The 9,510-nt window shown below is 36.0% G+C and overlaps 1 long non-coding RNA gene across 1 annotated transcript; it reads right to left on the bottom strand.

Moving 5' to 3' along the window:
• Positions 1–2,013: 2,013 nt before the first annotated feature.
• LOC134535972 (uncharacterized) lies at positions 2,014–6,384 on the bottom strand. The gene is made up of 2 exons (XR_010075739.1): positions 6,192–6,384; positions 2,014–5,724 (listed from the first exon to the last, which is right to left on the bottom strand). It is a non-coding gene; the product is annotated as an uncharacterized LOC134535972 (long non-coding RNA).
• Positions 6,385–9,510: the final 3,126 nt, after the last annotated feature.

Raw genomic sequence — 9,510 nt, 5'->3', positions numbered from 1 at the left:
TTCTATAGCCTAGACAGGTAATAACTTTCTCATGGACACTGAACAAAGATGATAAAGACAACACAATGTCAAAAGTCATTCTCTCCTCCCTCCCTTTCTCTCATCTCTCTTTTTCTCCCAACCAACTTAACCATCTAAATTTCTCGTAAGGGGCTCACAACACCTGCTACCTATGTTCATGTGAATAACTAACTAAAATTTATAAAAATGTTTTCCAATTAATTTACAAAAACTAATATTAATGTTCTTTTAAAATTCTTAAACAGTAATAGGTCTACATATTACCAGAATTACTTTTTAAGAAATTAATTATTTCATGTAAAAACATTTTGAAAAACTCTTTTTTCCACCTTTTTTGATTTTGGACCAACTTCAAAAGGCTATAACATGGGCAAAAAAATTTTGAGGCAAAATTCTTTTAGCACACTTCTTGTCTCCACTGGTTGTAACTGCTGTAGTTTTTTAAAGCAAATCCATGATGGTGACCTAACACATTTTATTGCTAACTGCATGAATTGGGGTGGAATGGCTCTACAGAATCATTGCATGCGCATTATCTTAGGGGCATTCCCTTTGACACCGATTCCATGTATGCAAAAAGAATTGGAGCTACCGCTGCTCACCCTGCACAGGAAATATATTTTAGTGAAACATTGGGTACAATCATGGACTTTCCATGTTGCCGGCTACGCGAGAGCCATTGATAAGTTGAACTTGCTACTACCAGAATCCTTATACCACCAGGTGTTACATATTCATCCTACGACTGTTTATATAGCTATTGTTGCTTATACGAGGTAATGTATCAACCGTTGGAGATAACAGTCGTAGGGAATTAAGAGCAGCTTCCGAGATCTCCATAGGACGGTGAATTTAAGACCAACATGTAAAACAACATACACAGAAGCATCTAAAACGGACCATGGTGTTGGGGCAGCCATTTATGATAGAATAAAACCTCTGGGTTATAACAGCTGCCGCTTATAACCACCATTTACTATGTTGAGGTCTATGCAGTATATCAAGCCTTGCTGTATGTCCGCCGGACAACATACAACACTCCATCATTATTACTGACTTGTATAGTTTAATCCACTCTCTCATTCCTACCCCCTACCTAAGGAACCCATAGGATGGCTCATCAAAGACCCTTGTATGGAATTGTCCAAATTACACATTGCAGTACAATTTATATGGATACCAGGTCAAATTGGGATTCAGGGTAATGAGATGGCTGACCGTCTTGCCAAATTAGCTATGTATATGTACAGGCATGGTGGTGACAGCAATAACATATTCATACCCTAATTAAAGACACTACTCATGGAGAAATGGGCTATGGTGTAGTGAGGATATGTACGTTAGCATGACAGTATATTATACAGAACTAAATTGTGATAGCGCCGCGAGCAATAACATTATATTTTGACCATCAGCCCTGCACTATTGCAGTTTTATTATTCTGCCTCCGGACTACTCACAACGCACTTGGCATCCAGGACCTGCCTGCCTGTGGTTGTGACACCACCCTGGTTGACATTAATCATTTGTAGTTTGAATGTCCTACTGTCCCATCCAGACATAACCTACACACACAATTAGGTGCTCTTGGTTTTAAATTTTACCCCTAAATTCTCTTCTGGTCCACACATGTGGTCTGTATAGTACTCTCTACTTATTTCTTAGAACATTCATATTTTATTGATGACATATTCTTGGGACCACGGCCGTAGCAATAGCTTTCACATGGGGGGTGTCCGCGGGTAAAAGCTAAAAATTTAAACGCTCAAATCATAGTCATTTAACAATTACTTAAACATGAAATGGGTACACACTAGTTCAGCTACATACAACTAAGCTACATACAAACAATAGTTACTTTAAGTACATTAAAATAAAATTTGTAAGTAATGTCCTTAAAGAATTTATTTTATTATAATAAAAGTAACAAAGAAGATAGATAACATAAACATAATATTGTATATCAATAGTTTTTTTTAAACTACATAGGTATTTTTATTTAATCTTTGTGATGCTTCGGATTTTATTTATTTTCGTATTGCACAATCAACATAAAACATTTTGACATAAAAAAATACTACAATCAATTAAAACATTTGACATAGAAAAACCTTCAAAATAAAATAATAAATTAGAGGTAAAAAGTTAAAAAATTGAAAACTTCAAAGTATTAAATTTAGCATTTTACGTCTTGTGGCCAACATATTTATGATTTCATCAGAATTCAGTTCAGAAACTATGTCACGATGAACTCTCATCAACGCAAGCCCAGTTAGTCGTTCATCTCCCATGCTGTTTCTCAAGTAGTTTGTTAACCTCTTGAGGGTTGAAAACATATTTTTGGGGTTGCTGTGGACACTGGGAGTGTGGCCAAAGTAGTGATCAGCTTTTTTATAGTAAAAAAAATTGATTCTCGCACTTATCTAGACTTTCTAGTGTGGTGGATGGTTTTTTCGCCATATGTTCCCAATGATTCTGCCATATTTCATACTCACTTGAAAAATTATTTGCCTCAGTTTCTCCCAAAAATAATAGTGCTATTTTTTTAAGCCTTCCGCTTATCCTGGATCCTTATTGATCTTCTCAGGCAGAAGCATTTGAATCACTTCTATTGTTTTTTCATGTGGTTTAAAGCGTGCATCAAGTTTTGTAATCACATGGTCAATGAAAGGGTAAAATACATTTCGACAATAATATATCTCAGCAGTTTCTCCTGGAACATTACTGCGCTGAGTTTGCCTTCCAGTCGTTCTTGGAACATTTATGTCGTTTAAACTGAAATTTTTTGCCTGCTCAAAAAGGATCGCGATCTCGTTTTCATTCCGAATATTTTGTAAAGTAATTTTATTGTTTTTACATAACTGCAAATTTTGGTCAAATAGGCATTGATCTTTTGCATTGCCTTATTTAGATTTACTGTATATGAAAATACTTTTCTCAGTACAACTAATGACACGATGAATTGGCTGTTTTCCATAGCTGTTTGCAGTTGGTATGCTTCAGTGCTGACATTTCTATTAGTAGAATCCTGAAGTGTTTCAAGTGCTGTGCGTACTATTAGAAGCATTTCTGCGAATCTCTCAACAGCCACATGTTTTTCTGTCCATCGCGTCTCACAAAGAGCGATAAGCATTGAATGAGATGAGTTATTTTGATGCGCAATTTTCTTCATAAGACTGACTCTAAGTGGAAATTGATGAAAAAAAGTTTACTATACTTTTTATGGTTCCGATACAGTTTCTTATCATAGGTACCTCACTTGAATGCACTAGAACCAAATTCAGAACGTGAGCCACACAGTGTACGATTTGCGCTTTTGGGTATTGTTATGCAATAATTGTTCTCACGTCTCGTAAGCGACCACTCATCACTGCAGCACCATCAAACCCTTGCCCAATAAATTTATCCATGTCCAAATTATAGCTTAAGAGATGCGTTATAATAGTCTTCTCTAACGCTTGAGCTGAAACATCTTCTAAGTTGATAAATTATAAAAAATCTTCTCGGATGACAGATTTTCCAGTCGAGCAGTCAGTCTACTTCTTCAAGGTGGGATTTCACTCTCTCCTTTTTTTTTCAAAAAAATCCAAAAGTGATACTTGGTTTGATGACAGTTTCATAATAAATTTTTATTCAATAGTAGATATTTAAAAAACCACAAAATATGGCTTGAAAAAACATGTTGGCTGGTGAAGGCGCGTGGTTCTATCAAGGTCGCGAGACTCGACTGTTGTGCGCATGCGCAGTAAGCGCGTCGCGCGGGAGACGGGTGCGGCGCAGGCGCAGTATGAATGGTGCGCAGAAGTCGAGAGGGGGTATGTGCAAGGCGCAGTGTCCACCTAGCATATATAGGTAGTTCATTGTTTTGACGCATGCTCATATTTTGTGGCACAGATTATATTATCCGTCATCAATATTCTGCTAATTTTAATTATGTCGTATGCTAAGGGGGGCGGGGGGTCTGGACCCCCTGAACCCCCCCCCCCCCCCCCCCTTATATACGCCCATGCTTGAGACCCCCGTCCATGGTGGCCAGTTCTATATACCAACGATCCCGCTCCATTGCCTATTCTACAATTGGTCAATGGGCCTCGACCACCAAGAGAGGTAGTCGTTAGTTCCACTGAGGATGAATTAGATTAGAATCTGAGATTCGTATTTGAAAAATTACCGGATTGTACCATAATTATCGTACACACCTTAAAAACACAGAAATTCCATCGTGCAACAACAGCCTAAGTCAATTCCTTAAATTAATGCGTATAAAACAGGAAAAAAAAAATAGATATGTTCATGAACTTATATGTTAGGTAAATATTTACTTGGGCGGTATTTCCGAAAAAAAAAATGTTAAAAATCCGAAAATACCTTTATTTTATGCTCTTAAACTTCCTCTTTTCATTAAAAGTGGCGGAAGTAATAAATTCCAAATACTTTAGGAGATATCGAATTTTTAAATTTCATCATATGTAGTTGAGCGGTATTTGCGAAAATAAATGTTAAAAATCCGAAAATACCTTTATCATATGCTCTTCAACTTCCTCTTTTCATTAAAAGCGGCGGAGATAAGAAATTCCAAATACTTTAGGAGATATCGAAATTTTTAATTTTGCAATACAAGACCTGTAGAACTTTCGAGCGGCGCCATTTTTGTTATTTTGCCGTGTGTTCATGAATACGTGAATCGTGAATGCGTAATTAATAAAATGGTTGATTAGGTCAGGTCAGTTACATTATTAATACTTTCAAACTAAGCCGACATTAAAAATTATTTTGTGAATTAATTTTAATGGCTGTTTAGTTTTAAAATATTTATAATGTAACTGACCTGACCAAACAAACCCGGACAGAGGGTGAACAGTAAACTAAAATGGTCGATTAGGTCAGGTCAGTTACATTATAAATACTTTCAAACTAAGGTGATATTAAAAATAATGTGAATTAATTTTAATTATTCTTTAGTTTTAAATTATTTATAATGTAACTGACCTTACCTAACAAACCTGTAACAAAGGATGTACAGTAACAACTCACGTAAATTTTTTTGTTACTTATTACTTGCGCAACAATATCAAAATAACAAATAAGACTTTAAAATTAGAAACGTAAAAAACTCACCTAATTTGGAGGCGGTAATTAAACACCGTTTTAAACAATAATTGAACTAAATAATCACGTATTAGTTCATTTGAATTCTGGGCTATCACGAACAATCACGTGACATCATTATCCAATAAAAAAATAGATACTCGTACGTAAACAAGAAACAATGGTGCACGCACGCCACAGGAATGCGCTGGTTTTGTGCTGAAATTTAAAAATTCGATATCTCCTAAAGTATTTGGAATTTCTAATCTCCGCCGCTATTAATGAAAAGAGGAATTTGAAGAGCATATAATAAAGGTATTTTCGGATTTTTAACATTTTTTTTCGCAAATACCGCTCAACTACATATGAAGAAATTTAAAAATTCGATATCTCCTAAAGTATTTGGAATTTCTAATCTCCGCCGATTTTAATGAAAAGAGGAAGTTGAAGAGCATAAAATAAAGGTATTTTCAGATTTTTAACATTTTTTTTCGGAAATACCGCCCAAGTAAATATTTACCTTGTTCGGGATCTCAGGGTAGGTTCGGCCTTGTGGCTAGAGGTAGCGGGTCAACGCAGTAGGGCCCCCCGAGCTGTTATGGCCACTCAGGATGCCTGAAAGAGAACACGAAAATACTGATTGATGACTGATGAATTTATTACGTCACAGCCCTATACATAGTGATGCCTGTCCTGGCCGTAACGGTTGTCCTGAATTGAATAGTCACACGCGCGACCACTTCATCTGTGGCGGCTCACAATTTTATTGCGCGGTGAGGTCATACACTTGAACACGAGCGGTGATTATAAAACAAACCCTAACATGACATATTAAAAACCTGACGAATAAAACACTTCACAATTACACAATACGTATTACACTGGGCTAATGACATGTAGGCCCGTAACTCCGGCGACTCTACCTGACTCTTAGACCTGTCCCAGATATTGACTCGTTTGTTAGTATGGTGGCACGTGTCGCCTACTGGCTGCCCCGTGCGGGCTGAAACTACTTAGCCGGTCGGCTAGGTTGTTGCGTGAAGCGCCGACGTTACTTCTCATAGATTCCCCACAGTACTTACGTATAATGCCGAACACTCGTCTTGGAGCACTGAATAATGTAAGTGAAATACCACATGGTAAATTGAGGCCGACCACAGAACGGTACGAAAAGATTGAGAAAGATTATGACTATTGAAACTACATGTCAGTGAAAACAAAAGTTGCTGGTTCCGTGTTGCGCAGAAACTGCCGGCCTCTCCGAGCTCCAGAAGGATACTCCCATAGAGTAAATAAAGTACTCCCGCTATCACCGCGCGCGACCCCCCTCACCAGCCAGCCCTCCCGCGGAAACGTGTGATTTTCGCGGGAAACTGAACCGGCCAGGTTCGGGACAAGGCGCACAGTGAAACATAATTTTGAAGGAATTAAAATATTAATTGATGCAAATAATGTCTAATAAAATCCTGTGGAAAAAAAATACATATATTACATTTGTTGTAGTTCGGCGGAGGGATATGCCATACCCAGCAACATCCTTCCGCCAACGTAGCACTTGTTGCCTGGCGTTCGCCTCGTTGCACGCTCTACACTTTGGTGCGCGCACGAGCGCGTTTGGTGCACACGCCTTTGTGAGATGTTGATGAGGCATAGCGGTCTATGAGACATAGAGGTGCATTGGCGGTCGGCGTCAACCGTTCATCAAAATTAAAAATAAAATTAAAAAAAAATTAGGATAAGTAAGATTCGAAACTGAGATTCGAATTTGAAAACAAGAAGCATAATTTTATGGTGCAACATTCGGCTTGGAGCAAACGTTTAAGGAGACCCTTGGTTACACCACACAACATTCAGAATTGGGGGATATGGCACCATTTTATTTTACCACGAGCCTCCCTTTGTGTTAAATGTGTGTATTTTGATCGGACTTGTCAATAATAAAAATCAATAAAAAATAAACTAGACAATGGTGCAACATTCGGCTTGGTGCAAACGTTTAATGAGACCCTTGGTTACACCTAACAAACTTCCAATTCTGAAGAGATTCGTCCTTCGGAAATCTAAAATTAGAATTACGAACAGTTAGTAATATCGTATTTGTTGCAACCAAACATTGAATAAATTTTTCCAGCCACACTAAACAACTACTAAAGAAAACTTTTAAAAAACGTGAAATAAAAATCGCTATAATAACATGGTCCCAAATGTCCTTACGTTGTAGGAACAGAACATGCCAATAGAATGCGCTGCACAACGTGTCGCCCATATTTTTTTTGGCGACTTTCCTATATTGTTCTTCTACAATATTTGATTATACAATGAATCGTTCATTAATATGTGATTCAAAACCCTACTTTAAATGAAATCGGTGCGAGGGGTCCTGGGTTCGAGTCCCGGGTAAGGCATGGGTGTACCATATATATTCTGATATTTGATAACGATTTGAAATTGAGGTATTCACTGAATATAATGACTCTTTGGCCGTTGGCGGAAAGCTGTAGGCCACATAATTAAAAAAAAAAAAAAAAAATTAAATGAAATGTCAAAAAAAAACTTTCTTAATTTAAATTAAATTTGAACAAACAACCAATAGACGGAAAATATAAACCGTAATATCTTCTGACAACTGCAATATGCCGTCATATTAACTACTTTTATTATAAAACAGTATCTTCGTTGACTAAAGTTCTCCAAAATAAACACAGATAACCCGTATCGTATGAGTAAACAATAATGGTGGGTCATTGAGCTCGGTAAAGTTCTATATTGTATATACCAACACCAACACCGGAAACAAGATGGCGCAGGGTGATGGGCAGAGAAAAATACTACCGCAACCAAAAACATCACAGCAAAATGATAAAAAAAAATAAAAAAACAATGGCAAATCATTTAATAAACACGTAGTATTATTACTAAAACACGCAACCATTTTTTATTAAAATAATTAAGAGATAATGGTCAACCTAAATAAAAAATCTTGCAAATAAAATCTTATAAATATATTAATTCATGGGAATAAAATTACCTAAGGATTATCCGAACATAACACATGATTCCAATGTTAGCTAAAGGTATCCTTTACAATTTGTACCATCCACAATTTTAAGCTGGGCCGTGAGATCTTCTGTATATACTTTTACCAAAAAAAAGTGCGCCGAATGACTGAACTAACCTGCGCGAAATGTGCTCGAATTAAAGATTTTTTTCCTTAATTCTCAATCTAAAAAAAAAAAAGTTTCAAATAAGCATACGAAAGTGAAGGTTCTACTCAGCAATAAACCAGAAAATATTTATGTTTGAAAAATAAGTTCTTAAAAAAACACTAGCTAAACATGGACCACGACAGCCAAATATTTATGATAAATTTTAATTCATAGGGATCAAACTAAGGATTGTCCGAACATAACACATGATTCCAATGTTAGCTAAATGTATCCTTTACAATTTGTACCATCCACAATTTTAAGCTGGGCCGTGAGATATTCTGTATATACTTTTACCAACAAAAAAGTGCGCCGAATGATTGAAGTAGCCTGCGCGAAATGTGTTCCAAAAAAAAATTTTTTTTTCTTCATTCTCAACCGAGAAAGAAATGTTTTACAATACGTTTACCAATTTGAAAGTTCTACTCAACAATAAACAAGATAATATTTTTTTTTGTTTTAAGAATAACTACTTAAAAAAAAACACTTTTTGAACATGGACCACTGCAGCGAGATTTTTATTATAAATTTTAATTCATAGGGATCAAACTAAGGATTGTCCGAACATAACACATGATTCCAATGTTAGCTAAAGGTATCCTTTACAATTTGTACCATCCACAATTTTAAGCTGGGCCGTGAGATCTTCTGTATATACTTTTACCAACAAAAAAGTGCGCCGAATGACTGAAGTAGCCTGCGCGAAATGTGTTCGAAAAAAATATTTTTTTTCTTCATTTTCAACCGAGAAAGAAATGTTTTACAATACGTTTACCAATTTGAAAGTTCTACTCAACAATAAACAAGATAATATTTTAGTTTTAAGAATAACTACTTAAAAAAAAAAAAAACACTTTTTGAACATGGACCACTGCAGCGAGATTTTTATTATAAATTTTAATTCATAGGGATCAAACTAAGGATTGTCCGAACATAACACATAATTCCAATGTTAGCTAAAGGTATCCTTTACAATTTTTACCATCCACAATTTTAAGCTGGGCCGTGAGATCTTCTGTATATACTTTTACCAACAAAAAAGTGCGCCGAATGTAGAAGTAGCCTGCGCGAAATGTGCTCGAATTAAATATTTTTTTCCTTCATTTTCAATCTAAAAAAAAAATTTCAAATAAGCATATGAAAGTGAAGGTTCTACTCAGCAATAAACCAGAAAATATTTATGTTTGAAAAATAA

This window comes from Bacillus rossius, chromosome 10 (genome assembly GCF_032445375.1).
Source record: "Bacillus rossius redtenbacheri isolate Brsri chromosome 10, Brsri_v3, whole genome shotgun sequence".
Taxonomy (NCBI): domain Eukaryota; kingdom Metazoa; phylum Arthropoda; class Insecta; order Phasmatodea; family Bacillidae; genus Bacillus; species Bacillus rossius.
This window is presented reverse-complemented; position numbering and strand designations above follow the sequence as displayed.